This window comes from Lutra lutra, chromosome 3 (assembly GCF_902655055.1).
Source record: "Lutra lutra chromosome 3, mLutLut1.2, whole genome shotgun sequence".
NCBI lineage: Eukaryota > Metazoa > Chordata > Mammalia > Carnivora > Mustelidae > Lutra > Lutra lutra.
The window spans coordinates 46,156,795-46,180,405 of NC_062280.1; the positions used below are offsets into that span (position 1 = coordinate 46,156,795).

The 23,611-nt window shown below is 55.3% G+C and overlaps 1 protein-coding gene across 2 annotated transcripts in view; it reads right to left on the reverse strand.

Moving 5' to 3' along the window:
- HDAC4 (histone deacetylase 4) overlaps positions 1–23,328 on the reverse strand; it is a 284,239-nt gene extending 260,911 nt beyond the window's left edge. For both annotated transcript variants that reach the window (XM_047721543.1, XM_047721544.1), the window contains exon 1: positions 23,062–23,328. The gene's annotated coding sequence lies outside the window, so the exon portion shown is untranslated. The remainder of the gene's footprint in view (positions 1–23,061) is intronic.
- Between the last annotated feature and the right edge of the window lie 283 nt (positions 23,329–23,611).

Below are 23,611 nucleotides of genomic sequence, written 5' to 3' on the forward strand. Positions count from 1 at the left end.
GTGCTCCCCCAAACACACACTCGAGCACACGCTCACACACACACCAAAACACCTGCACACACAAGCACACGAACACACTTGCACATGCACATACACGAACACGCCTGCACACACGTGGGCTCAGAAGCATGCGCGTGCGCGCACACACCCTTGCACACACAAGCACACACAGGAACAACTGGCTGTCAGGAACAAAAGAAAATGGCCTCCCAGCTTTCCAGATCCTTTTTCCAGATGGCTACATCTAGTAACTGATAAATAACCGTATCTTAGTTTTAACGTGTATAAACTGCTTGATAAAATAAACTCTTTAGATTAAGGGTTCAAATGGATAACGCACCCAGATAAAACAATACTGGTCTCTGTTATCTGCTAAATAAAATAACTTCAGTGGCAAAGACTCCCGCTGGCTGGCCGGCAGGGAGCCCCAAGAAAACTTGATGGATTATTCAGCAACAAGACAGCCCTGGCCAGGGGCAACCCAGGCAGAGGGCTGCAACCCCCTGAAGGAGAACAGGACTCCGAGCAGGACCCGGGGTGCCCCCAGGTAGGCCACACGCAGCCTCGTAACCTTCCCACAGCTCCCAACATAAACACAAGTACATAGCACTTCACCAGCAAGAAGCCAGGAACCTGCCCTCACTGACTGTCCCAGGAGAAGGAGAAACAGCTCCGTGACAGGAGATACCTCCATCAGCCAGATGACTGGTCAACTCCCATTAATAAAGGTTAAACCTCTTCCTGACCCTGTGCTCAACCACAAGGAAACCACCGTGGTACAAGAGTGGTACAAGGTCCCTGGGGGTCCCCAGGGCCTCTACGGGGGGTGGGAGAAGTCCACACTCTTTTCATGGTAACAATAAGATGCTATTCGCCTTTCTCACCCTTGTTCCCTCATGGGTGAACCGTGGAGTCTTCCAGAATCATGACAGATTAAATGTGAGAGGCAGACAGGAGAATCCAGCTGTCTTCCACCAAGCCAGACGTTATAGAAACAGGCAAAAATGCTAAATGATGCCTCTCTTCTCCCTTCATTCTTTGTTTTACATAATAAACAGTTTTCATAAAAAAATACACTGCCGTATTACTATGTGATCCATTTAGTTTTAAATGGATATTTCTATAATTTCTGTGTTAGTTTCCAATGTGGTAAGTACCCATACACATAAGCCATTTAAACAACTGCTCTCTGGGGTCCCGTCTGATTTTCAAGAACATAAAGGGATCCTGACACCAGAGTTTGAGAACCGTGGCATGCAGATGTATCCCCAATAGTCCCCCTTAGGAGACAGAGTTTGGGATGTCCGGGTATAGATACAAGAGACAGGAGTCGGCAGAGGTGAAAGCACTCCCTGGGAGGAATTAGAGGACCAGTGATGGAGGGCATGGGAGGGGATTGTGCACTGACCTACAAGCCAAAGCAGACTCCCACCTGCTGTGTACCACCCCACGGCTCTGTGGAGGTGACCTCTATGGAGTACACTGACCTGCTTGCCAGGTCTCGACAGGCTCCACCAGCTGCCTCGCTGGCTTCCTTCTGGACAGAGAGTGGGGTCCCCAAGAGGACAGCAGGGTGAAAGGGTAGGGCCGCTGCCACCTAAGGAAAGAGGGACACAGACATTCCACCTGCCACCAAAAGCCGGCCTCTCCTTTACTATGTCTCAGTATCTGGTGGTGGTGCACATTCCTCCCCCACTGGGTGACGTGGGGCTGTCACAGGTCCCCACGAACCTGAGACAGGGTTCCTGGGAAGGCAGCATGTGCTGCTCGCCACAGGGAGGACTCTGTACCCGGAGTGGGTTTTCCCAAACCCCAAATTCTCTGGACTCAATGCGAGTGAACCCCTGTGAGTCAGGCACTACTGTGTGAAAGGGCAGAGGGGATCCAGTCACCCCGATGTCCCCCCAACTCCAGCTACCTGGGTCAGCAGCACCAGCCGACCCATCGAGCAGAACCCAGGACCCGTGGACAATGCTGGGCACCTCTGTTGCTGGGTCCTTGTCCAGTATCAGGAGCCCCAGCCAGAGTCAGAGGGAAACCAGAACCAGCAGCCCCGGCTACCAGCTGTCTCCCCTGGCTGCCAGCGGAGGGGAGCATCAGGAACAGACTAACTCCTGGTCCAGACACATGTGTATTGGGACCAAAGCTCGGCCATATGCAGGCTGGCGGAAAGAGCAGCGACCCGTAGGAGCACGAGGGGCCCACACTGGTGGCCGTGGCCGGTGTCCCCACCTCTCATGGTGACCCCACAGCAAGTGCCCCCGGGCCTGCTCTGGCCCCAGAACCATGACTGTCAGTGCAGAGGTGGGGGCTGCAAGTTCCCACTTTTCAAACTCACTTACTGTTGAAACTGTCCACTTACAAGGAGTATTTTTGTTAAAAGGAGAAATGTGTTATTTTTATTTAAAAGTACAGAAAAAGCATTGCAGACAATCAAAACGCGGAATTAACAGTCAACCTCTGCCCTCCTTCCGATGTCCACCTTCCCAGCACACGCTTGGGGACAGTCATCCACCCTTCCCGGTGGGCCTGCAGCTGCTTCCACAGAATACACAGAGGGCCGTGGTTACCCTTGGAAAAAAACCCACCCAAGCAATGAACTCAAAGGAAGAGGGTGTCACGGTGGACAGAAGGCAAATACGCTCATGTGCCATCTGTGTCCCTCCAGCGCGGACGTCCCACGTCCCCCCACCCCGGACAGAGAGTCTCAGGGCTGCCATGTCTGGGACTGCCACTGCTTTTTCCTGGGAAACAGCATGGCTGGCCATGCACTTCGCCAGACAAGTTCACGCTTCTACCCTGGACACCTGTTACTGGCAGGTTTCCGGGTGTAGAATCCTTATCTTCCCAAAGGGCCACATGGGGAAAGGGACTCTACGATACAGACATGACACTAAAGCACCTGACTGACGACAGGGGATGAAGGAGAAAGGAGAAAACCCCACGTTCTGGGAAAGTCCGAACTGGAACAGAACCTGGCCCCACTAGGTCAGGTGCCCAAGGCAGAAGCCCAGGTGTCCTGGCACAGCCCTCTTTGGGTGACACCGTGCCGAGCAGCCCACAGAGCTCCTCATGGACAGGTGCCGGACACCCGGGGGACGGCAGGGCAGGGGCCGGGTGACAGCCATGACACTCGGGCTCTTCTCTCTCCTTGGGACCAATCTCTGCATCGCTCATGCTCTCCTTCTTGCAAGGTATCAGTTCAAAGTCATCTCGGGATGCATTACAGACAGCTAAATAAATCATTAGAGTCGCCACAAGTGTCAACACAGTGCTATCTCCTAATTGGATGGCTGACAGCAGCTGTGGTGGGGACCCGGCTCCGCCTCCCCACCCGGGAAAAGCCATGACCCACAGCAGGACCTCCCACACAGCCCGCAGTAGCCAGGCCCTCAGACCAGGGAACCTCGTCTGTGCCGACGTCTGCCTGAGCCCATGACCGCCCCGACCACCAAGGCCCTGCATAGGTGTATGCACAGGATAGCCACACACCCTCACACTTGCACTCACCAACCGCAGCAGACGCATGCCATGCCGTTCCCACAGGCTTCAATCGCCCTCAAGCAGGGCAGGCAAATTCTGGGCAACGGTACTCCACGCCACAGCCCCAGGAAGGCACTGCCTGGCCCCAGCCCCCTTGGCAGAATCCCCTAGATGACACTACCTGTCACCACCCAGGGAACAGGAGATGCACAGTGGGGACTGCCCTGGCCCCAAACCTGCATTCTCCGCGGTCAGTAATGTGGCACTTCCCCGGCATAGCCTGACGGACCATACATGGGGGACTGTCAAAAAAACAGCAGGCTGGGGCTGGGATGGGCATCCCTGGTGGGTGTCAGTCAAGGGTACAAGCATCCCTTACGGGATGGATAGGCTGAGCCTGATGCACAGCACAGGCACAACACATCATGACACTGGGTTGGGCACCCTAAGTGGCTGAGTGCGGACCCCAAGTGCTGGCAGGGGGAAGGGAGGTCTGTGGGGATTGAGTTTACTGTGGGAGCCTTTCACGACTGGCGTCACATCAGCGCACTTCAAATATACCCGGTCCTGTTTGTCAGTGATGCCTCCATGTACCTGGAGAGCCCGGGAGAGAGCACAGGGTACCACACCGCTGTCACAAACATGACAGTGCACACTTGTGGCCGGGTGGGGCGGTCCCTATGGAACCCTGTTCCATGAATAAGCCCAAGGCAGAAGGTTCCCGCACAACAGAGTGCAGCCGCACCAGCGCCTCACAGACCAGACCTCGACAGAGAAGGGAAGTCACTCCGTATCAGCTGGCCCCTCTGGGATGGGGACCACCGCCTCACAGCCCCAAGCAGCCGGGGCTCAGCCACCAGACCTGACTCCATGCCTGTAAGCACTCACAGGACCAAGGACAGACCCTCCCGCCCGCCCACGAAGAGCCAAGCACGGCACCATCTCCTAAGGACAGCCTGGGCCACACGGCCTCGGTGCCACTTAACCACGGCCCAGGTGACAGCAGCCTCAGATGCTAGCAAGTCTTCTTCCAAACGTCCCTTCATCCCCCTCTGTCTCTGGCCTCATCTCTGAAAGCAGTCGCCTTCGGCACAGACCATGCCAGCCCGGGAAATCCTCCCCAGACAGCTCTGCCTGGCCTGCGTCTCCCCCATCAGTACCGGTTTGATGCCAGCTGCCAACTGCAGGGTCCTATTCACATGCCAATGCCAGAGGACTGGCCCCAGAGGCCCCAACCACCTGGCCAGTTGGTCTTGGGGCCCACGGCAGGTGGGGGAGCCCAGGAGAGACACGAGCAGGCCACATCCAAGGAAAAAGAAAAGACATGGTGACATCAGGTATGTTGGCAATTATCAACAGACAACAAGTCCACAAACCCTTCTCACCTCCGCCAGTGCCCGCGCCATCCTGTACCTGCCCACCCTGACCCCGGGCTGCCTCTGCAGGCCTCCACGCACTTCCTAAAGTTCAGTGCCAGCCCCTCCCCTGCACCCCCCTACCCGCAGGGCATCATTCAGGGCCCTGTGCCTTGTGGCCCCGAGCCAGCCTGATGCCCAGCAGGTGCAGGCAGTCCTGACTCCGCCAGCCTTCTTCTCCAACCACAGCACTCTCCCTCCTCTGCTCAGTCCCCTAGGCCACGTGCTGCCCTGCCCCAGGTTCCCCCTCCCTGGCAGGGTCACTCAGGACCCTCTGGCCTCTGACCTATAAGCCGGTGCCGCCTCGGCATCAGTCTCAAGGAAGGAGGGAGGACGGGATCATGGCTGTGAGCAAAGTTCAGCACCTGAACCAAGGCACTGACAATTGAGGGGCACGGGGGACTCAGCTGGTTGCCAGGCAACTGGGGTGGGAAAGGAGTTCAGACCAGAGGCTCCCATCTGGCAGGTGCACAGCGGGGAGACCAGCTACAAAACAGGAGACATGGGGTCAGGGAGGCGGCCCACGAGCCACGTCATTTAAGGAAAGGGAATGACACTGTCAGGCTGGAGAATGTGGTGCCCAGGAGTGGGAAGGAACGTGCTGCAGAAGGCCCATGCTCCACCTGCTCGGGGACATGCCCCAGAGGCCCCTGGAAGTCACTGTGTGCACACACTCGCACACGCGTGTGTACAGTTGACATGCCACATATCTCATGCTAACACGGAGTACACAGCAGGTTACACGCACTTCCTATCCACCATATGCTAACACACAGTCCTGACATGTACACATGTGTCTTATATATTTGCATATATGCATAATTACTGTATACACAAACATTTGTCTCTTCCCATCTTTTCCTTCACAGTTGGCAAATACAGGACAGTAAGAGCCACCCATCTTTAAAAACACTCATGGAACTGATGTCTACTGTGTCCCGAGATTCGGTTTTATAAGACAAGAAAGTTCTGCAGGTTGGTCGCACAACAATGCAAATGCACTTGGCATGACTGAGCTAGACACGTAACATAGTTAGGACAGCAAATCTGAGGTTATGTGCTTCCTGCCGCCATGATAAGCAAAGATTTTTTTTTGAAAGCTAGCTGTACAAACACAGAAATTCAATGAACTGCCCAAACGGTTTATTGCATGGCCTATTACCCTTCTTTGTCCCCAGTTTCACAGAAGCAAGTGCCAAGAGGGCGTCCCTCTCCACGCAGGCCTGCAATCCGTCAGAGAAATAAGGGCAAGCGGCAGTCACCTTCCCCAGGGCACGGTGGGCCCTAGCCACGGAACAACAACCCCCGTCCACAGCACCTGCAGGTCACGGTGGTGTCCAGTCAGCTAAGACGGTGAGTGGGAGCAATGACACCGAGCCCCCAGCCACCCCCACACGCACCAGAACAGGTAGAGCGCGCTGGTGGGGAGTGAGCTGTCAGCAGACACATGACTCACATGCCTGCTCCGAGGACAACACAGTCTAGGGACTCAGAGTAAGGGCGCTGCCCCTCTCCCCACACCAGCAAGCGCACCGTGGGCTGGCTAGTGGGGCTGGGTCTCAGAGTATTCTAGAAGTGTGATTTACAATTCAGCAATCCCCTTTCTTTTTATGCAGTCAGGACCACACAAACATGCCTCTTTGTTGTCTCTAACTACATCTGCATGCGGAAAACGTTAACTTCTGGGGAACGGAAACCCATTTTTCAAATGCGAAAGGAAAAGAAAAGAAAGAGAGAAGAAGGTACATTTGATTCTCATGCAGAAAACGTAAATGAAAGTTAATTTCATTTCTTCACCCCGAGCTGGTAAATGACATTTGTAACTTGTCCCCGGTGGTTTCAAAATTACTAGCTATGTCGTGGGACGGTGCAGTGGGAATGAGCCCATCTTGGAACAGATGCGTGTCACTCGCTTGAACCCTGCCAGCACTCCGCACTCAGAGAGCCTCACCAGTGACATGACAGTCGCCCTGGGTGAGACACCCTAGAAAGGGCGTCATGAAGCCACCACCCCAGTTCCCTGTGACACACACGCTCTCTCAGCTGAGACCGGCTCCCTCGGCTCAGCACGCAGCTCCCTGGGCAGACCTGGGTGACGCACAGCTCACACGGTCCTACGGGGCGACAGACTAGGAATTCACCTGAGGTCCCCCGGATCTCTGCGCTCCCCGTGGCAATCAACCATGGCTCAGAATCACACCAACAGGAGCTGGTTTCCCAAGCTAGGCAGGGCACGCACCCACGTTAACAGATTAAAATTAGGCACCCTCATTATTAAACTGTCACTGTAAAAGCCGGAAATACCACTTTTTTAAATGAACAGAAGAATTAATGGATTTTTTTATTTGCCTGCCTTTGTGACACCCAGCCTGTCTCTTCTTATCAAGGCACTCATCAAACATGCTTCTGCCACATATGCACATTAAATCAATAGTACTTTCCCCAATTATAGTAACTGCTTATGTGTGTCGCTGATCTATTCTCCCAATTTAGTTCCCTTAACATTGATGATCTTGCAAATGCTTTAATAAGACACACTCCCAGGCCATACAAGAGAAATACTTCCCCTTCTGACACATTAACCACAGAGCTAACTCGTAGGGGCCTCCATTGGCCATCCCGGCATTGGCCACAGGGCTCTCATCTCTAGGGAACCAAGAGGGGCTTTTGCCCAGAGGGCCATGGGCAGGGGGTCTCCCAGACTCCTTCCAAGTCCTCCACAATGGGGAGAACCAGTGTTCCCCTGGGCAGGTCCAGGCCAGGAGAAGCCATCACTCCCCACCCCGAGGGAGCTTTCTGAGACAATTTACATTTTATCTAAAAACACGGGTGAAATGTCCATTCTGCCATGTAACACAACCGTGTTCTCTGCTCACTGGTTTTCCTACTGTAGCATCATACATGACTGTCCAGCTCACTGGTTTCACACCAGCCTTACAGTGCCCACAAGACACACCCACTGCCTGTAGCCATCCCTCATCCCCGTGCCCTGGGCCCACCTCACCACAGCACCCTCAGTGTCCTCACCAGCCGGGAGGCCCCGTGCTGCTCCAGGCCTCCGCATCTTCCGGAGAAGGGCACGGTCACTAAGTAGCCCCGTCCTTCACATTCCAACTCAGAGGTCTCTGAGCCTGGGATCCGAAAGGAGGAGAACACTACTGGCTGCTGGGAGAGTGAGCAGGGCTTGGAGAACAGGCCTGATGGAGCTGGGCTGGGCAGTGACAGGGAGAGAGGCTAGGGGCCAGAACAGCTACTCCAGACCCGGCCCCTCTGAGCAGCAAGGACGTAGTCCCTGGCGAAGCAACAAATGAAAGTTCATTCTCCCAATCCAACATGCTCCAAGTTTGCCTGATGACTACAAAGTATTCCTTTCTGTCCCAAGTAAAGCAGCATCACAAGGACGGGGACCGACCAGGGTTCCACTATCCACTGCCGTGCCTCCCCGCCGGTGCCCCGAGCCGGCTGTGGCACTCCCACAACACCAGCCAGCAGAGAGGACAGTCCTGGACGCCAGGAAATGGAGGAAAAGGGCCAGGCCAGGGGAACAGGAATGCAAAGTGAGGCTCAGGCCACACACGCCTGCAGAGCGCAGAGGATGGCCTTCTCCCAAGGAGAAACAGAGGCCAGCAGGGGAAGAAGGAAGAAGCTGGGAATGGGACCCCTGGCTGAAAAGGGCCATGGGAAAATGAAGCAGGTGAGACTCAGACCACCCCCCTCCCCCGGTGTGACAAGGCCAGGAGACACTCCCAGACCGTTATGGCCCACCCGGAGCACAGACCCTGACAGAGCAGCTGGGCCTAACGGCCAGAGACAGGAATGTGGGTGTCCAGAGCACGTTGGTGGGGGGGGCCTCCCATGGGAAGAGCCTCTTCCTGACACTCTCTCACACAGGCCCAAGGGCCCCTCCTGCTGTGGGAGGAAGCCCCCTCCCCAGCCCCCTGGGGAAAAAAAAAAAGCTCTACTCCAGGCCTTCGGGAGAAAGCCTGAGCCTCTGCTTCCCTGAGCCTGAGGCCTCCCAACCTCGTTCACACCATGGCAAGCAAAGAAAAGGATCTTCAAGCAGCTGGGGGCCACTCGAAGCATCGGGCAGGAGAGTAAGAACCCAAGGAACATGGCTCCAGCTGTGAGCACAGCACAGGGAGCCCAGCCCTAGGAGGAAGGACCTGGAAGGCAGAGATGGGCTGTGTGGGAAGGGGCAGCCACACACACCATCTGCTTCCTTACATCTCGACCTTAAGCCCATGGGAAGGAGCCCTGCAACTCGGAGGCAGCACAATTCATCAGTGGGGCGGAGGTTGGCAGCAGCAACACACACACACCTGGCCTCACTCTAGCCATTTCCGGCCCCGGGCACTTCCAGAGGACAGGGTGACAACAGCAGGACTCAGAGCCCCTGTGGCCTCCTCATCTGTTTCTCATCACAAGGCAGGAAAAGGACAGGGTCCAGGAGAAACGATGGTCAGGCTCGGGGACGACAAGGACATCATGACTACACCTTAGGCCACTAGCGAATCGAAAGGGAGCCATCCAGCCATCCAAAAGAGGCGGTCCCTTATCGCTGTCCTGGAAGCCCACACAAGCCCCTGACGCAGGCACACACGAGGGCCCAGGGTGGGAAAGCCCAGGAAACAGGGTGGAAGCTGGTCCACGCAGCCAGGCAAAGGGCACGGACAGCAGAATCTGGGGAAGGGAAGCTGGACAGAGCCCTACAACCCCCACAGGCAAGGCAAGGGACGCGAGTTTTATTCTAGACAATGGGAAGCCATGGTCCTCAGGACAGGTGCGCCATGACTAGGAGTCAGGGAAGGCTGATGTAGTCAGGATGCAGGCGAAAGACGGAAGACTGGAGGCAGGGTCCCAGGCAGGAAGCTTCAAGGGTGAGGGGTCAAGGCCAGTGGCACGGAGAGCCAAATGCCATTGAGAATAGGGAGCCAGGGGCATGGCAATGACAGGAGGGGAGACCACAGGTGAGAGGGCCACCGCCAGAGCCAGGCAAGGTCCTAGCTCCGAGAGGAACATGGGGCCCAGACCCAATGCCACTCCTAAGGTCTCGTTGGCTGGCGGGCTGATGGGGACCAAGGAGAGTGGCCCCCAGGGGCAGGTCATGTCCCGTGGCGGCCGGGGCAGCTAGAGGCCTTGGGGGACCAGTGGAGTGACGGGCAGGAGCCCTCCACAGGAGCTGCATGGGTTACTCCGACCACGTCCAAGCCGGACACAGAGCAGCCCCACACCACAGAAGTGAGGGAGCCGGCGCCTCGATGCCACGAGCACACCATTTCCACGGGCGCCGGCTGCACCTCCTTAAGAAACACCCATAGAGTCCAGGCAAGAGAGAAGCTCAACCCAGGAGCCAGCGGGCAAGGCTGGCCTCAGCGGTCCTGGCCCAGCTGGACGCGGGCCCCACTGATGGGACGGAAACCGAATGCCTCCGGGCAGGACTACAGTCCCAGGCCTGCAGGCTGGACGCAAGCAGGTGGGGCACCGAGGAGGGAAGGCAGCCACAGCACTTACAGCTGGGGAAGTGGGTGAGGATTGCACGACGTGGAGGGAGAATTTCATCACCCAACCGCCACCAGAGCACCTCAGTCCAGAAACTGCCATTCCTCATTTAGTGCTGGGTGGCCCAGGATGAGCAGCTCAGTCTGCAGGAAGCACAAGAGAGGAGCCGTACTCTCATACTTAACCTGCGCTCCCATGTGTGTTCATGCCCATCCATACACAGGTACACGTGTGTCTCTGTGCACATGCACACATGTACATGCCTGTGTGCACAAACACATGTGCACGTGTGCATGTACACACAGCATGCCTGTGTGTGCGTATATACGTGTCTCTGTATGCACACACGTACACGTGTCTGAGTGCATGTGTACACACACCCATGTGTCTAGGTGTGTACATGTGTGTTGTGTGTGCATGAGCGCACATGCATGTCTGTGTGCATGCACACGCATACACAGGTCTGTGTGTGCATACACATGAACACTTATGTGTGCGTGCGTGCACATGTATACATACACACATGTGTATGTGTGCCCATACCTGTCAGTCACCAGAGCCGTCCATCCCAGAAATGAACTGAGAAATAAAGAGAGGGAAGACGGGGCACTGGTGACAAGTGGCCTCCGTGAGGTCACCTGCTGCAGTGGCCACCCTGCCCACAGGTACCAGGGTGGCCACAAGCAGGGCTCCTGAGGGGCAGGAACACCTTCGACCCAGACAGACGAGAGGCCTCCCCAGCTGCAGTCCCACCACTCGCTGTCCAGCTGTGCACCTGCCCGGCCCAACCCGCAGGGCCAGTCACCACCACCACCAGCACAGAACCCAGGAGCCTCCCCCACACCTCAGGAAAACCTCCTTGGGGGAGGGGTGTGCAGGGCTTTGAAGTTCTCTGCCTCGGGCTGAGACCCTTCCACGCCTGGGGAGATGACCGGGCCGAGGCCTCCAGCCCACAGGGGCATCACACTGGTCCCCACGGCTTGGTGAGGTCAGGGGCACCTTGCTCTGATCGTGCACAAAGAAAACAGGCCTGGCCTGTTGTGGCCACGCTGCAGCCTGTACACAGCTGCACCAAGACACGTACCTGGACCCCTTCCTAAAATGCAGAGCCCCTCACCACTCGGCTTCTCTGACCTGGCAATGCCTTAAATGAGCCCTGCACTCCCCTCTCCCAGGGGCAGACAGCTGTACTGTGCGTTCCAAGCAGCACCTAAGGAACGAGGCGTGGGCTCAAACCCAAGCTGCCCACCATCCCACCACCTGCCTCAGGGATCAGCCTGCTCAAGCATCCTCTGGGAGTAAGGAAGGCGGAGAATGTTTAATAAGACCACAGTGCCCAGCACAAAAGAAGTATCGTAGGACACAGCCGGGCAGGGGTGGTTCCTGGTCACAGGAACCTAAAGAAAGTCAACGTTTCCACGTGGCATGTAGAGAAGCTAGGCCACTACCCCTGTATCTCCCATGATCACAACAATCCTCCCCAGCGGAGACTCTCATGCCCCACTTTGCAGCTGGGAAGACTGAGGGACAGAGAAGCTGGATATCAGATCACGGACACACTGCAGGGTTGTGAAGATGGGATTTTGCAACCCATCTACCTGATCTCAAAGCTCATTCTCCGCAATGCACCCCTTGCCTGCAGAGAGAGAGAGACGTGTGCGGTGGGAACTTCTGGAACTGCCAGGCCGAGTGTGCTTAGTGGGCGGGACCCGCACCTTCTTCTCAGGATACCCTCAGAAGTATCCACCTCTGTGCTGGGCAGGAGAGCTAGCAGGGGTCCAACGCCTTCCAGGGCCTCCTCAGATAACTTCCTTGGCTCTCCTGGGTTGCCTGGGAGCACTACCCAGGGAATCCCTGGGGGATCAGTCAGGAGGAAGCAACCACAGGCATCAGGACACCCAGCCCCTGCCATCTCATGGCTCTACTGCCCCCAATCCAAGGGCCCCTCCCAGGGCTGTCAGCATCCAGGCCAGCTGGTAGAGGGAGAGAATGGAGGAATCTCCCTGATGAAGCTTCTAGATCACCCCATCCACCTTGCCAGCTGGCCAGCTCTTGCCACATGCCACTGCCTTCCAGGGCCCGGGGTACACCTGGGAGAAGGGCACCCAGGAAGGTCAGCGTGCTCAGCATCCTTTGCCACAGAAGTGAGTCCCAGTGAGTCCCTTATTTCTAGACCCTGCTGAGCCCTCTCCCCACCACCACCATGAGCTCCATAGAGGGCCACTACAGGACCTCCGAGATAAAATCTGTGTTCAGTACAGCAGCATGCACAGCAATTCCCATGGAACACTGTTCTGGATCTGCAGCTAGGGCCACAGAGAGCAGAGGGCTCTGTGGAGGATGACATGCACTAGGTCCCTCCTCAGCATCCATCCTCTCTCTCCATCTTTCGAATCACAGTGATTTCCACACAAGGGAAGCAGATTCCTCAAGCAGCTTCTGGAAGAGGCTGAGCCAGTTTGCATTCCATATCCTTGGCCAGTGATGGTATAGAGGTGGACAAGTGACCTCAACCATACTGAGCAGAATAAATCCAAGACTTTGCAGGGACAAATATGCTGTCTTTCCTAATGGCATAAACCAGGGTACATGAAGTCTTGAGAGCAGCTGGCAGGACCCTCATAAGCCAGAAGCTGACTCTCCCAAACCAGGGAAGGAAACAAACTCGTCTTGATGACGTTGTGGAAGAGCTGGATCAAGCCCTGCCTGAACTCTTCTCCACCTTTCCTGAAAGCAAGTCAGTTAATTCCCTGCAGTACACGGTGCCCTGTGAATCCGCCACAGAGAGATCCCATCTGATGGACAGCTCCTGGAAATAACCTTCCTGCTCTTGCTCTCAAGACTCCTTTGAGAGACTCTATAATCCCAAGAAGGACATAATCTGGTATTCCGCTTCCTAGCTCCTCCATTCACCACAGCCACCAGGTCCTACGATAAGACCGTAGTTGTTCCCCTGCATTCATACCCACAGAGCCACCCATGGAAGGCCATGCCCACTGGGCACCAGAAACCTAGCCTCCTGTCGCCAAGCTCTTCACCAGCCTCCCCAAGAGCACTGCCCCTTCAACCCCTGCTGTGCTCCCTCCACCCCAAACCATGCACCCAGGCCACACAGGCTCCCTTGAGCCACCAGCACATGGAATGGCCTTCGGACAGCACGGCAGCCCGGTGGCAGCAGGTGAGCAAGGCTTGGTCCATATGGCTAAGGCTCCATGCTAGTGCGTGACCAAGAAGGACAAAGACAAGTGGCGAGGGAGCAAACCTGCCACTGCACTTGCAACACGCGTTTGCATGGTCCTGGGACAGCTCCCTTTTCTAGAACGCCAGGGAATATCACAGACAGCAAAACCCCAGCATGAGCTGTCCATCACGCATGCTCAAGGCTCAGCCTCAGGGCTGCAGACCTCAGCACCTCTGGCCTGGGGACGAATCGCACCATGGTCCATGGCCAGGCACAGTGGGACAGCCACGGCCAGGCCCAAGCCCTGTGTGCAGCTCGCAGTGCCCTGGGAGCTGCTGCTGTTCAGCGAGCAGTGGGAAAGGTGCTGCTGAGTGGTCAAGACAGGATCTCTGCTGGCGAAGACAAAGACACCAGCTCCCCGATGCTACTGAGGTCCTCCGGGGAGGTGTTCACCTGGCTGTGACCTCGGCAGGTGCAGCCAGAGATGGCCTGCGCCAGCACAGAGACCTCAAGGAGCCCTGAAGTTACATAAGGGAAGCCAAAGTCACCATCGCGGCTCTTGCACATGACTGCCTCCCTGAGACCTGCCCGAGGAGAGGTGGAAGAGAAGGGCCAAGCCTTGGGGACAGGCTCCCGGGCCCTGCAACAGCCCCACCGGCCTCCCCTACTATGGGCAGTATGTTGGACATGCAGAAACAAGGCAGCGCCAGTCGGGCGACAAGGTCACACCAGTGAAGCTGGGATCTCAAACCCGGTCTGACTCAACACCTGTGTCTATCCTCAGCACCCCAGAGCCACAGAAGCCAAAATGTCCTCACCTGTAGACCCCTCCCATACATGCCAGGCCAATCAGCACCCCGGAAACAGAACCAATACACCCCCAAGTCATGAGCCCCACCCATACCCACAGCAAGTCCACCCAAGGACCTGGCCCCACAGTACAGCCCCAACACAAGCCTGTCACTCAGCCCCGTCTGCTGTTTAACGGAAAGAATTCTGGGGGCGCCTGGGTGGCTCAGCTGGTGAGAGTCTGACTTGATTTCGGCTCAGGTCGAGATCTCAAAATCATGAGATCAAGCCCCACGTCGGGTCCATGCTGGCCGTGGAGCCTGCTAAAAAGTCCCCCTCTTCCTCTGCCCTTCCCCACCCCCAAAAAAGGAATTCTGAAAATAATTCCTCAAAATGCAAACGTTTAGATGAACATTCTCCATTCCACCAGTATCTGGGGACAGAGCTGGGGATACACTTTACACTGCTCTCTGTGGACCCCACGTCCCAAAAAGTCAACTCTCTCCATCAGCTGGGGGCACTGCTCTGCTGGGGGCCCAATCCCAGAGAGGCTCACAGCCACTGGGGGCAGGGGACCCAGGCAGCCCAGGCTTCCCCGGGGCACGCAAGAACGCATGACAGGTGGGATGTTGCAGGGGACTGCTGTCCATGCCGACAAGAGGGGACACACGGGGCCACTGCAAAACCAACAGGATGGCAAAGGTGAAAAGAAAACAATGTGCTTCAGAGAAGGAACTCACAAGGAGACGGAGGCAAGAAGAGAGGTGTCTTTCCATGTGTCCCTCCAGCCTGGACGTCTGAGGAGGAAAGGATGACAGCGCCCCTGTGCTGGCAAAGAAAGGCTTTCCAAGGAATGGGGACCGAAGCCACCCAGGACAACCTTCTCAGTGCAAAATCAGACATAATTCCAGAGCAGACAGGGTATTAACCCAGGGCAGTTCTTCCCAAACAACCCCTCATGGCTTGTTCTAAAGGCCCATAGGGGCTGAGGGCTACTGCCCCCCGTGAGTGCCACACTCCTCAAAGCCACTCATCTCATGGCCCAGCCTTGCCCCACTGGGTTGCAGACCCTGCTGGGTGACTTCACCTCCTCTAGATGTCTGGCCCCCAAGAGGAAGTGGGGGTCAGGCCCTCAGGCTCATCAGAGTACTCCAACCCCTCAGCCCTATGGGGCTGGAACAGCAGGTGTAAGAGGGAGAGTCTCGGTGTCGACGTGAAAGGACCCAAGCCCCCCACCGTGATCTGCCCTCCCTACTGGGGCCCCGCTTTCCGCCGAGATACTCTGAGGACACAGTTACCTGGAGAGAGCCCTTGCAGAGGCCAAGTGGAGCTCAGACTTAGCCTCTGACTCCCCACCTATAAAAACAACAGCTAGATTAGAGGCAGGCCCAGGTCCCTTCCAGAATGTTCTCTATGCTCACTCCCACAGAGCTTGGGCTCTCACAGCTGCTCTAAGGAGTCCTGGACCCAGAAGAGAGCTCTCAGGTACACTGGCTGGATGAGGTAAGGGCCTCCCATGTCCCCCTAGTGTGGGCTACCCTCACTTCTCACCCAAGCCCTCTGCGCCAGTGTTGCTGGCCAAGCACGTTCAGGAGAGGGGCCCCCCCCAGGGGGCCTCACAGAGGAAGCACGCACACCCACATCCCGACCATGCTGCCTCCATTAGGTTAGATAAGAGAAGCCAGGTGCCTGGCACCTCTCAGGAATCGGAGAGAAGACAGAAACCTCCGTGAAGCTACAAGCAGACAGCACCCATGAGCAGGGAGGAAGTCCTTCGCGGAGGCCAGCGCCGCCAGCCAGCCCCCTGGTTTGTGTCCAGCTCACCCCTCCTCACACACTCCAGCCTGGGAGCCCTCACAGCTCACTGCTGTGGCCCCGCAACTCTGGCTCTGGCTAAAAAACATCCCAACCCAACTGGGGCAGGCTCCACGGCCGCTGTTCCCCAGCCCCTGCTCCCCACGACCTGGTGCACCTGTGTGTGCTCATCCCCTCTTCCTCCTGTCCCCACCCATGTCTCCGCTCGCAGACCAGAGGCCAGAGCTTCCTGGTCAAAATGGTGGGGCGGAGGCGGGGAAAGGCGGGGTGCTCTGCACCTGCTAGCGAGTCCTCCGAACGCAGGGAGCACTCGCTGCTTCATGCCACCTCCCTGACCTGACTCTTGGACTTGCATTGGGGTGAGACTGAGGCTTCGCAAAATAATAACTGGCCCATTCAAAACTTTAAGGAAACCTGCTCCCAACCACAAGCGTCACCCCAACTCCCCAACCGAAGAGGGCCCAGTGGAGGGCCACCAAACCTTGTCTTCCCAAGTCTGAAAAAGACCTGCCCCAGCAAACAGCAGCACACAGAGCAGCTGCTCCCAGGGGGAACGCTTGGCTCCGTCTCTGTTTGAGCGACACCCCCATGTGGAAGGGCAGCTCAGGCTTTCAGGCCCCAAGAACTCATTCATTGTTTCAGGTTCCAACTTCAGTCCAACAAAAGCACTTGACTCTCACAGATAGGATACTTCATAAACAATAGTAAATGAACACAGCCGAACATCCACATTTTTGAACAGAGCAGTCGACAAAATGTTTAGAGCCACACCCATATGAAAGTATCATATGAAAATTATGAGGCTACATAAGAAATGACTGCATAATGTCATTAATTATGACACAAAGCAAACAGGGGGGAAATGTCATTAGTAAAAGCAGTGGTGAGCCCTCTGAGCCCGGTGCCTGGGGACGGCCTGGCGTAGGACAAGCTTACGCGCTTCTCTGCACCCCCAGAACCCACTCCACTTGTATGGACGGCGTCTACTTAACAGCATGTAATCTCCAAAATCAGGACCAAGCAGTTTCCAGATTGAGGCAGGGAGGAAATGGGCAATTCCAAAGCGCCGGCAGGAACAGGTTCGTGAGGCCCAAGGAGCAGGTCCCGTCCAGGCCAAGGGCATGCCCCTTCCTCAGTCACCCCACCAGTCAGCCCCAGAGTGCCTCCACCCCACGAAACACTCAGTGAGGGAGAGAGGACCCTCAACTACAATGACCCAGAAGGCTACTGGTATTCCACAACTGGATCCTGTGAGGAAGGGGTAAAAAGGATGCTGGGCTTGTGTGTGTCAGGGGACTGAAGGAATTGTACCCATGAGGGTCAGGGAAGGAGGAGATGGAGAAAGCTGGCGGGGAGGAACGGGAACAGCGTGTACCAGGTCTCTGGGTTGAAAGGGGCTTGCAAAGCAAAGCAAAGCAGGCAAGGGGCTGAGGCTCAGCAAACAGGACAGGAAGGCTGGTCCAACAGAGGCCAGGATCGGACAGAACTCCCAGGGCCCAAGAACAATAGGAAGCCAGGACAGGGTTTTGAGCAAGGGAATGGACTGGACAGATCTACTTCTGAAGGAGACCACTTAGGCTATGACTAATGGCATGGACCAGATCAGGACTGCCCAGACCCAGGAGGCCAGCTCCCCACCAGGAGAGCTTACAGGTGAGTCAGGGAAACAAATCCCCTAATTCTTCTAATGCTAAGTATATTTATCAACTTCCCAAGGACTTGGCTTTTCTTCTTTATAAATAATGAAGCTGAAGAGTGTTTATCCCCCAATGGTAATACCAGGCTTAAAAAAAAAAAAAAAGCATTACTATTAAAAAGTAATACACACTCAGGGGCGCCTGGGCGGCTCAGTGGGTTAAAGCCTCTGCCTTCGGCTCAGGTCATGATCCCAGGGTCCTGGGATCAAGCCCCGCATCGGGCTCTCTGCTCAGTGGAGAGCCTGCTTCCCCCTCTCTCTCTGCCTGCCTCTCCACCTACTTGTGATCTCTGTCTGTCAAATGAATAAATAAAATCTTTAAAAAAAAAAAAGTAATACACACTCAGAGCAAAAGTGTACACAGTACCAACATCTATGTAAAGTCAAGATAGTCCCTCACATCCCATCTCCCTGACACCCCAGAAGACCACCATTATCACTTTAGAGACCCAAGTAGTTAAAAAATAATAATAATAATAAGAGACCTCCTGGTACTACTGCTCAGACCTACTTTCTCAACACACCAAACGTTTCTGGTCTGTGAGCTTGCACACCCACATCCTACAGGATGAAAATACCAAAAGGTATTTAATAAGTATCGCCTTTATAAGTAATGTGGTGATACATTATTCATAACATGCCCTGTACCTATCTGGGTATCTAAGCACCTATCATATTCTTTCCCAAGAATAAATCGTCCCAATGAGCAGAATTACTGGGATCAGAGAAACCACCATTTCAATTTTTGACACATAAAACTTTTCTGGAGAGTAATTAAGTAATTACCATTTGCTCTCTAGAGAACAAATAACAGTAACAGCCAACACTTGTGTTGGCTCATTGTGCTCACTACATGCCCCATTCTAAGTACTTGCCACATAATAATTTATTTTGATTTCACAGAAACTATGGAAGATAGGAATTGTGATACCAACCAACAGGTGTTATCAAACAACCTCTGCTGATACTGTGGGCATAAATGGATTCTTTCACCTGAAACCGTCCATTAATAAAGCTAAGCTTTTTACATTAGCTCATGTGATTTGTATTATTTATGGGCTTTGCTCAACTTACAATAGGGATGTTCATCCTTATTGGTTTGCAGAAGCTCTTTACGTATTAGCTATTAGGCTCACATAGGCACGTCTTGTTATATACTTCTCTCATTGTCTCTGAACCTCACTTATGGAATCTTCTGCCAAAAAGAATCTTCTTTAATTTTTATGCTGTTAAGTCTGTCAGTATTTTATTTTTAAGGTTTCTGGCTTGGTGTGACAGTAAGAATAGATTAAATTGGTAGTTTTTCAAAGTCTTTGGTCCTTAGTATGCTTTCTTCCAATAAAATCTTCCAAGGCAATCCTGCAGACAAAATAGTGAAGGCCAAAGTGCTTTGGTTGAAATGGACGTGGAGTCCAAATTGCCCTCCACCATCCTTGCCGACCCTCAGACAGGCTCAGAAGGTCCAAGCACAGGATGCAACGACCATCAGCTGACACAGTTGTTAAGATCCCTTCCAGTCCTACGATGCCACACACATGACAGCAGACAACATGAGAAAACCTGAATTACTTCCCAGACCCCACTGAACCCAAAAGATCTTCCCAACAGACATCTTCTCAAAGAGGCTATGTATGCTCTTCCAAACACCTAAGCAACACTGAATTTGAGCTTTGCAGAGGCCAGGAAGAGAGGGAGAATCAGCATCTGGGACTTGATACAGCCAGGAGTACCAGATGCTCCATTTCCACTTCTCTCTTTGGTTCCTCCTCTGCAAAGCGGGCCCAGTGGCAACCGCTTCAAAAGGCCCTGGGAGAGGGAAATGGGATGCACACGACCGAGTACTTAACAACAAAACGTGGCCCCAAGCAGGTGCTCACGAAACATTAGCTACTGGTCTGTTACAATCACCAGCTAGCGGTACGACCTGCTCACTAGGAGATGTTCCAGTTTCCACACTGAGTGATGCAGACGGTGATCTGTCCCGACGTTACATGGATGATCACAGGAAAGGTGACCCATGTAGGGCCCTGGACCTTCCCTCTGGCACATGAAGTAGGAGGCAGGTCAGAAAAGGCATACAACTGGCCGCAGATGCCACGGCCCAGCCTGCACCCCTAAACAGACCCCAGAAGAGAAAACTGATCTTCGGAAGAGAACTCACAGATCTTACTTCGGGACTTTTTTTCCCCAAAAGGAACACTCTGTAAACATATGCTGTCAAGATCTGTTAAAATGCAGCATCAATTCTGCCATGGACTGACTTGAACCAGATGATGCTACACCTTTCTCTGAGGTCAAGACCAGTGGCCCCGAACCCCCTAACACCCCAGCACATGCTGACTGTCTGAGATGGAAACAAAACTCCTTCCCAAACTTGATGCCTGCCCCTCCCACCCCAGGATCAATGGGGGGCTGCTCCGGAGAGGGCAAGGACTCGCACCCTGGCGAGAAGAGCAGGGGCTGGGGCCCAGCTTCACAGGCTGCAGAGTGAGGGCAAAATCTGAAGCTTATACACACACTTACACACACACACACACACACACACACACGCACATGGAGGCTGGGCCGGGCCCCTAGCCCCAGCTGCAGTCATCGATTCTGGTCCAGGAACGCAAGCCTGGCCACAGCCTGTCGCCCGGGGCCTCCCAGCGCAGCAGTTGTCTCCCGTTCCCTGCGTTCCACCCCCCCGCCCCGGCTCCCTACATCAGGTATTAATCTATTACTCAGGGAAGCTTCTGAGCGATGAAAGCCCAGCCGTTTTCAATAGAGAACGGTATGGCCGGATTCTACAGGAGTGATGAAATGTTTCTTCTGCTCTGGCAATTAAGACGGCATAAAGTCGCCTTTCCTCTGGTGCCACCCCCAACATCAAAGGATGAGAAATTCAAAGCCATTCATGCTGCATTGAAACCTCACAATGAAGCTGGGAAATGGAAGTCGATTACTGGGCATAAATATGCAGTAGTTAAAAGGAAAGAGTTATAACGAAATTAAACTGCAGCAACCCCACAACGTGTGGAAACTTCCAGAACTGGAGTCCCCCTGGTACACATCAAGAGGGACAGCCTTATAAAGCAGGTTTCTGACCTCTGAAAGTCAAGATCAGCCACTCCAGTGGCACATGGCCAGGGTGCCATGCCGCTCTGTCGACCTTGCTACAGCAACAGCCCCCAAGGCCTCTGAGAACATGGCATGTGGACAGTTTGATTTTGCAGGGCTGGGAAGCTGCTGACCACAGAACATTCTGGCTCGGGGCTGCTGTGGTCACATCTGTCCTTGCTCCCTAGGCCATCCAGGCTGACCAGAGTCCACAGTCATCTGCTCGCCACCCCCCACACCCCCAGCCCCAAGGGCTCCCCCAGAGGCTCCCCCAGAGGCTCTCCTGCTGCCAGCTTGCCGGAGAATGCAACTAACCCTAAAGAGGGCAGTGTTCCATCTGCCTGCTGCATTAATCCCGCTCCTCTTCTGACTACCGCTCTCTTTAGAATGGTATCTGATCTTTAAAATAAAAGCCCAGAACCCAGAAAGCTATAGAAGTCTTACAATGTGTCAGGGTGTGTGGTTTTTAAGGCAGGAAAATACTTGCCTCCCACACAAATGCGAATTCTGGGGAAAGATGCCACAGATCCAAGGGAGTAGAATATCTGGGAAAGCTTGATCAGTCTTAAAAATAGATAATTGAACACAGATTTTAGAATTCTCAGGAGCTACCTGAAAAAAAAAATTAAATCTTGCCTATTTTTGATATCCAAAACTCCATTCTGATGAAACTTCTAACAGGGTGGCATTTTGCATTTCCAATTATAATAGAGTAATTGTGTTGCCATAGTTACTGCAAAATTCTGCAATAACTTTTGTTGCTTTGTAATTGCTGGAGTGTATATTCGTGTACAAGCAGCTGAGTTTTCCTGATTCAATGCCTCTCCTTCCTCTCCCTGATCGTCACCAACCACCACCTTCCCTGGCTCGATTCTGAAACCACATCAGTTTCATAGAACCATCCCTAACCTAATGCGCGGAATTATCACAGGCAATTAAAACTCCAGGCAACCACGATCGTATTACAAAAGAAAAAGTGAAACCAGGCCAAGGTGCAAACCCACCAGCATTCCCAGAATCTTGCTGGGCTGGCACTGGGTGAGGGCTGTTTACATGTTTACTCCCAGGCCTTCCATGCATAGGTGGTTTGTGGGAAATAAACAGAAAAGCCTGAGTAGAGAAAAGAGAGGAAGCAAAGTAACTACCCAGGCCCCTTCCTCCCTCACGGAGGGCAGGCAGCGCGGCTCTCACCAAGCAATTAGGCAGGTCTCTACAGTAATGCAATTAAGATTTAGTTAAGAAAGTCATTAGTTTTAAAATAACTTAAGTTTAATTTCTGCAACGCTTTATTTGAAAATTGTGTCACAGCAGGTCAATTTACAACATGCAATAAAGAAAACACTCATATCAGCTGCTGCAAGTTATTACAAATTTTTGATGTGCATTAAATGAGTACACTGGGTTCCACCCCCGGCCTTTCCAACTGATACGCGCGGTCTCGTGCTGTAACAGTGTCAAATATTCCAACGTTAAATGTAAATACGAGATAATTTGCTTACAATCCCGTGGTGTGCTTTTGCAATGTCGGGAAACGCGGCTCCCACTGTCTGGGCAGGACGGGGCCACATCTCGGCCTGTGGAAAGCCTGCGGGCACCCAGCCGGGGGCGCGGGCAGCACCCCCACCCCTCCCGTCACGGACCGGGGCACCCGCGCCGCGAGCCCCGGGCAGGGACGTTTTTCTGCAAACTCACAGCCCTGGACAAAGTTACATAAACGGCACCCGCCCGGCTCCGGGCGCCCCCCGGCCCACCTGCCGAGGGCTCGGCCTGGACGGGCGCCGGGCGCGTGCTCCCCCCTCCCCCCAGGCCAGCCGGCGGTCCGGGCCCGGCCTCAGCCGCCGGGCTGCAGCGAAGGGTGCAGGACGGGCTCGGGCTCCCGCTCCGGAAACCCACGGGCTGGGCGCCACGCGCGGCCTTGCGCACGGGCCGGGGCCGGGGCGCGGACCCGGGAGTCCACCTGCCGGGCCGGCGACGGCGGGGGGGTGAAGGTTGGAGGGGGGGCGTGGGGCCGACGGCCTGCGGGCGGGGGCGGGCGGGGGGCGGACAATGGCCCGCGGGCCGGGGCCGGGCCGGGGTGCGCTTACCGCGGCGGCGGGGCGGGCGCTCTAGCCCCGCGCGGGCGCTCCGAGCCGCATCTCCTCAGCCTGCGCCGCCACCACCACCGCCGGCGGCGGGCGGGCGGGCGGGAGCTCGGGCGGCGGCGACAGCGGGGACGCGGCCGCGGCGCGCCGGGCCCAGGCTGCTGAGGCGGCGGCGCGGGCAGGCGGGCGCGCGGGCTCGGGCGCGGGCGGCGGCGGGGACGGTGCTCCGCGGCGGCGGCCCCACAACCTCCCCTCCTCATTCACAAAAAATTGACCCACGTTGAACCATGATGCCGCTCCCCCCTCCAGCACAGAGCTGGGAGCTGATAGGCCATGCCCGACGCCCGTCAGCCGCCTCGGCCCCGCCCCCCAGCCGGCGGCTCCGCAGCCATTGGCTGCGCCAGCCTTGCATCACCTCCCCTCTCGGGCCCCTCCCCCCTGCCCGATTTCTAACGAAGAGCTCGTCAATTACGGCTCGGCCCCGCCCTCCGGCCGCCCTCCCCGGCCGCCCGGCCGTCCTTCCATTGGCCCACTGGGGCCCCGAGTACCGCCC